This window comes from Phyllobates terribilis, unplaced genomic scaffold (assembly GCF_046119375.1).
Source record: "Phyllobates terribilis strain yellow unplaced genomic scaffold, ASM4611937v1 Scaffold_1__5_contigs__length_1240528914, whole genome shotgun sequence".
NCBI classification, from domain to species: Eukaryota; Metazoa; Chordata; class Amphibia; order Anura; family Dendrobatidae; genus Phyllobates; species Phyllobates terribilis.
This window is the reverse complement of record NW_027362761.1, coordinates 74,129,769-74,136,561: the sequence shown is the minus strand read 5'-3', so window position 1 is coordinate 74,136,561 and position 6,793 is coordinate 74,129,769.

The window sequence follows — 6,793 nt, the reverse complement described above, 5'->3', positions numbered from 1 at the left end:
TTATTATTTTATCGGGGCCAAACATGGTGTAGGAGAAGGGGTTGTCCTAGTAGTGGACAACCCCTTTAATGTAGCATTTAGTGGGTCTTGCACAAGTAAGGGGGGTTATGTTGTATGTCATTGGTCTTGCACATTAATGCATGTTGCTTCATGCACAGTGATACTTGTTAGGGGGACTTGCACGGTGAAGGGGGCGATGCAAGCATGGCACTGCATGTTGTGGGGGATTGCATAGGGGAGTGATGTTGCATGTTGGGGGCTTGCATATGCATGTAAGTGATGTTGAGGGTCTATCACAGGGAAGGGGATGATGCATGCATGTGCTGCATGTTGTGGGGGCTTGCACAGGGAATGAGTTAATGTTGCATGTGGGGCCTTACATATGTAAGGGGGTGATGTTGCATTTCTTTCCTCTTGCACAAGGAATTTGACTGAAGCTGCGTGCACAGGGCTGCATGTTGGGGGGCGTACACAGTGAAGGGTTGCATCTTGAATTGTGGTATGTGTTAAAGGGGCCCACTGAGACTCTTTCGCCCAGGGCCCACAAAAACCTGAAGCCGGACCTGACTTGGGAGCTCAGCAACCGCATGGAGTCAGACAATGCTGCAAGAGAAAATGAGTGTTCTGACAGGATTCATGTTGCCTGCTCGTTGGAAGGGATCACAGATCCAGTAACTGTTTACCTTGGACCCCTGGGGATCCAAGGAATCGTCTACCAGAGGTATAATTAGCAGCAGGAAGGCTACACAACCTCACAGCAGAGAATCTGAACCCTCACCATGCAGGTCTGTCCAAAACCTTGTATGTGAACTGTATAGAAGCTTCTGGAACTGTTAGCAGAACTCCAGTAAAAGGTACAAAATGGTTGTTACCCTGTTGAAAGCTGATTATTCCCTGCTGCTCCATTTCTGCTCCATCTCCCCTGTGAGCCAGTCCTGGTTGGGAAGGGTTAATCATCTGGCACTGCTCATCACCACCTAACTCCCAGGGATCTTCATCAGTGCTTGGCCATACCAGGCCGAACATCCCAACTGGTGTCACAAACCCTTTTTATTATTAACCCCCACAATTGATGAAGACTGGTGCGCGCCCCCGGTTGAACCATACCAGCACTCGGACCGCCGTGCGCCAGTACTGTGACCGCAGCGGCCCGGCCGGGGAGGCACAGAAATAGGGCATGCTGCTTGGGAAATATGTTTGAACTGTGGCACTCCAGGGGGTCTGGTTGCCACAGTGGTAGTAATACCATGTCTGGGAGCAAAACAGGAGTTTCCTGGTCAGGGAACACACTACATGCAACACCTCCTGCCCCAGGCCAGAAAGGGGAGGATCCTGCCCTTTATAACTGGATCTGGAGGCGGGGTTAGCTCAGACAGGGCTGTAGTCGAGTTGAGGAGACACAGGAGAAAGGAGCCAGGGACTGGAGCTGGAGATAGCTCGTCCTGGACGGCATACAGAGGACCGGGACTCCGAGGCTGTGGGACCCTTCAAGCCCAGCAGCAGATACCGCAAGGCAGGGGATTTCAGGTCTCCTGGCCCAACAGAAGCCCGGAGGCTCAGCCACATGAAAGGACCAGTACCGCCACAGAGGAGCGAGGAATACACGGGATCCGATTCGCCAGCCATACGGGTGAGCACAGCACGTCACACTCAGGGACATGGGCTACAACACGACTATAAGCGGGATAGCCAAAGAGTACAGTCAGAACGGCAGGCCTACAACTCCACCTGGCCAGGGGAATTCTAGGATTGCTCCCAGACTGACCAGGCCCTCATCCCTAGCAAGTACTCCCGTTGGGCCTATATAATTGCCACCAGTAAAGACCCTAGGACTGCACTGCAAAGACTCCATGTTATTATTACTGATCCAGGCACTATCACCACCATCATCCATACACGCTGCCCTGAAGCTCCACCATTCCTGTGGGGAGTTACATCACCTTGCTGCACATAACACCAGCTTCAGCGGACTGCTCCGCACCGGCGGTTCCCAATAACCGCATTCCACTGGTGGCGTAGTCGGACTATACATAAACTACCCTGGTTTGACCGCCCTGGGTCACGGACTGGGTCACCGCCATGGTGACTACAACCCCCAGCATTTACAAGGCCCGGCTCCGGGTATCCCCACGGCCCAGGGGGCGCGTCAGAACCATCCAAGGTAATTTCAATGTCAGGTAGAGTTAGGTTAGTAGAGGGGAGAAACACAAGAAGTTCAGTTTTAGAGAGATTCAGTTTAAGACAGAGGGAGGACATGATGTTAGAGACAGCAGACAAACAATGCTTGATACAGTCATATGAAAAAGTTTGGGCACCCCTATTAATCTTAAGCTTAATGTTTTATAAAAATTGGTGTTTTTGCAACAGCTATTTCAGTTTGATATATGTAATAACTGTTGGACACAGTAATGTTTCTGCCTTGAAATGAGGTTTATTGTACTAACAGAAAATGTGCAATCTGCATTCAAACAAAATTTGAAAGGTGCATAAGTATGGGCACCCTTATCATTTTCTTGTTTTAAATACTCCTACCTACTTTTTACTGACTTACTAAAGCACTTTTTTTGGTTTTGTAACCTCATGGAGCTTTGAACTTTATAGCCAGGTGTATGCAATCATGAGAAAAGCTACTTAAAGTGGCCACTTGCAAGTTGTTCTCCTGTTTGAATCTCCTCTGAAGAGTGGCATCATGTGCTCCTCAAAACAACTGTCAAATGATCTGAAAACAAAGATTATTCAACATAGTTGTTCAGGGGAAGCATACAAAAAGCTGTCTCAGAGATTTAACCTGTCAGTTTCCACTGTGAGGAACATAGTAAGGAAATGGAAGAACACAGGGACAGTTCTTGTTAAGGCCAGAAGTGGCAGGCCAAGAAAAACATCAGAAAGGCAGAGAAGAAGAATGGTGAGATCAGTCAAGGACAATCCTCAGACCACCTCCAGAGAGCTGCAGCATCAACTTGCTGCAGATGGTGTCACTGTGCATCGGTCAACTATACAAGGCACTTTGCACAAGGAGAAGCTGTATGGGAGAGTGATGCGAAAGAAGCCGTTTCTGCAAGCACGCCACAAACAGAGTTGGCTGAGGTATGCAAAAGCACATTTGGAGAAGCCAATTTCTTTTTGGAAGAAGGTCCTGTGGACTGATGAAATCAAGATTGAGTTATTTGGTCATACAAAAAGGCGTTATGCATGGTGGCAAAAAAACACAGCATTCCAAGAAAAACACTTGCTACCCACAGTAAAATTTGGTGGAGGTTCCATCATGCTTTGGGGCTGTGTGGTCAATGCTGGCACTGGGAATCTTGTTAAAGTTGAGGGACGCATGGATTCCACTCAGTATCAGCAGATTCTTGACAATAGTGTTCAAGAATCAGTGATAAATATGAAGTTACAAAGTGGATGGATCTTTCAGCAAGACAATGATCCAAAACACCGCTCCAAATCTACTCAGGCATTCATGCAGAGGAACAACTACAATGTTCTGGAATGGCCATCCCAGTCCCCAGACCTGAATATCATTGAACATCTGTGGGATCATTTGAAGAGGGCTGTCCATGCTCGGCGACCATCAAACTTAACTGAACTGGAATTGTTTTGTAAAGAGGAATGGTCAAAAATACCTTCATCCAGGATCCAGGAACTCATTAAAAGCTACAGGAAGCAACTAGAGGCTGTTATTTTTGCAAAAGGAGGATCTACTAACTATTAATGTCACTTTTCTGGTGAGGTGCCCATACTTATGCACCTGTCAAATTTTGTTTGAATGCAGATTGCACATTTTCTGTTAGTACAATGAACCTCATTTCAAGGCAGAAACATTACTGTATCCAACAGTTATTACATATATCAAACTGAAATAGCTGTTGCAAAAACACCAATTTTTATAGAACATTAAGCTTAAGATTAATAGGGGTGCCCAAACTTTTTCATATAACTGTATTTTATATTAGGATGGGGGTGATGGCAGGGGAAGAAGTGTATAATTGGGTATCATCATAGAGATCATACTGGAACCCAAATCTACTGATTGTTTGTCCAATTAGGGGTGTGTATAGAGAGAAGAAGAGGGGGCCTAGGACTGAGCCCTGCGGAACCCAGATAGTAAGGGGAATACATACATTCTACGCTATACATCAAAGTACAGTCTGAGAAAAAATAAATAAAAAAACAAACAGCATGCTTACGTGACACATGGATGTATAAATGTAGCATAAAGGATAGGCCATCAATATTACAATGTCCCCCCCAAAAAACCCTATCAAGAGGAGTTTGAAAATTAGTTTTCTAAATTAGACAATCTGTCAAATACGCAACAGCTACTATTGGTCACATCCTAGCAGAATGGGGAGATTATAGTCCCAACTAAGTAAAGTTTATAGAACATATGTCAAAGCAATGGTCTTATTGCAGGTTTTCGCCCTTATAATAGTATAAAGCGGTATGTACGAGGTCAATGTGTCTCCTGAATCAAACCCTCTACCAGTAAGCCAGTAAAGCACTGTAACGCTCCAAGCTCCATTAATCATTTGGATAACATTGTAGATTTTGCAGACAGCACATTAAAGATTAAATATTACATTTCTGTTCTGCATACTGATAAAGTTCCTCGACATGAGTAATTAGCTATTAAACAGAACGGCACATTTCTCAAGCTTGATGGAAATAATGGCTTCAATGTTATTGTGCAATATTGCCTTCACTCTTATGTCTGTGATGCTTTTGGCTTTTCGGATTTATTTATAATTTCACGCCTCATTAATTAGACTAATTGGCAGAACCCAAAAAATGATATATTTTATGGTAAAACTAGAAGAACCATATCAAGCTCATTGCAGAAGTGGAATCTTTATAATTAAACTTTATTCCAGTAGAACTGTTCTAAATTGAACAAATATGGGTGAAAAGCCTCACTGTAATCTATAAATGGTCATTAGTGTTGAGCATTCCGATACTGAAATATCGGGTATCGGCCGATATTCGCGGTATCGGAATTCCGATACTTTTGCAATATCGTATACCGGAATCGGAAGTTCCCATAATGCAATGAGCCATTTTCATTTTATTCAGCCAATGAGGATCCTAAGAAGTGTGGGCACATCCTGTTAGGCATGTAGGCATCTTAACTAATGTCATGGCTGTGATTGGCTGCTGAAATGATGTCATGATGCACTATAAAAGCCGCCGCCGCCATTTTGAGCTCACTCTGCTGTGAATTCAGTTAGGGATAGGACGCTGTTGTTCTGAGGGACAGTTTTAGCTACCTATTTGGTCTATTCTGCTTTACCCAAGCTACGTTATAAATCGCTGTGCCTTGCAGTGCTAGTGCACAGTTCTCTGTGCTGTTCACCGCTTTCTGCAAGGTCTCTGTGTGTGAGTGCAGCTCACGCTGTAGTGTGTGCTTCAGCCACGTCTGGTTGTAGTGCGCTCAGCGTGCGTCACTGCCTCATACATTGTCCTTTTTTGCCAATTCATAATTTTTCCTGATATCTCCTATTAGTGTGGTGGTTCCATCCGTATTCAGCTAAATTTGTTCCAAACACACTATTTAGGAGTAGATAGAGAAATTTTTTTGGTCTTGCAGCGCTAGTGCACAGTGCTCTGCATCTGTACTGTTCACCGCTGTCTGCAAGGTCTGGTGTGTGAGTGCAGCTCACCCTGTAGTGTGTGCTTCAACCACGTCTGGTTGTAGTGCACTCAGTGTGTGTCACTGCCTCATACATTGTCCTTTTTTGCCAATTCATAATTTTTCCTGATATCTCCTATTAGTGTGGTGGTTCCATCCGTATTCAGCTAAATTGGTTCCAAACACACTATATAGGAGTAGATAGAGAATTTTTTTTGGTCTTGCAGCGCTAGTGCACAGTGCTCTGCATCTGTACTGTTCACCTCTGTCTGCAAGGTCTGGTGTGTGAGTGCAGCTCACCCTGTAGTGTGTGCTTCAACCACGTCTGGTTGTAGTGCACTCAGTGTGTGTCACTGCCTCACACATTGTCCTTTTTTGCCAATTCATAATTTTTCCTGATTTCTCCTATTAGTGTGGTGGTTCCATCCGTATTCAGCTAAATTGGTTCCAAACACACTATATAGGAGTAGTTAGAGGAGCCTTTCTGCAGCATTGGGCCCTGCAGCCCCAGCCAGATTAGTATTAGCCTATTTTTTGCAGCCTCATCTATTGCATTGTAGGTTACCTTCCTACATTGTAATAGCTACAAAAAGTTTGTGATACTATCGTTATTACATCTTTAGGCACATCCAGTGTCTTTTTGTGACAAAAAAAACCTAAATAAAGTTCACCAAACACTCCACTTTACAGTTGTGTAGGCCACATTAGCTCATATTAAAGTCTAGTCCACACTTTATAAAATTAGTGTTTCTTATACCTGTTAGCAGCTGTTCAGGAATAAGCACACTAAGCCCTTAGTACTTTTCTGCCTATCTTTATCAGTCTACCAAGATGAAGAAGGCAGGGAGTAAGGCATGTGGTCGTGGGCGTGGGCGTGGTGGGCGTGGAGTTTCTGCAGGGAGAGGACGTGAGGATTCTATGCCTGCAGGGAGAGGACGTGGGGATTCTGTGCCTGCTGCGGGCACCAGTGACTCAGCATCCCCCAGTTTTACCAGGGAACAGTCCTTTATGCGCGGCTTTGTAGGAGCTAGCCGTACCCCACTGCTGCGGGAGGACCAAATTGAAGCCGTTGTCGGATGGATGGCAGCTAACGCATCGACTTCAATTAGTTCCAGATCCTCTCAGGTCCTGAGCACTGAAGAGCACCCATCTGTCTCTTCACCACCT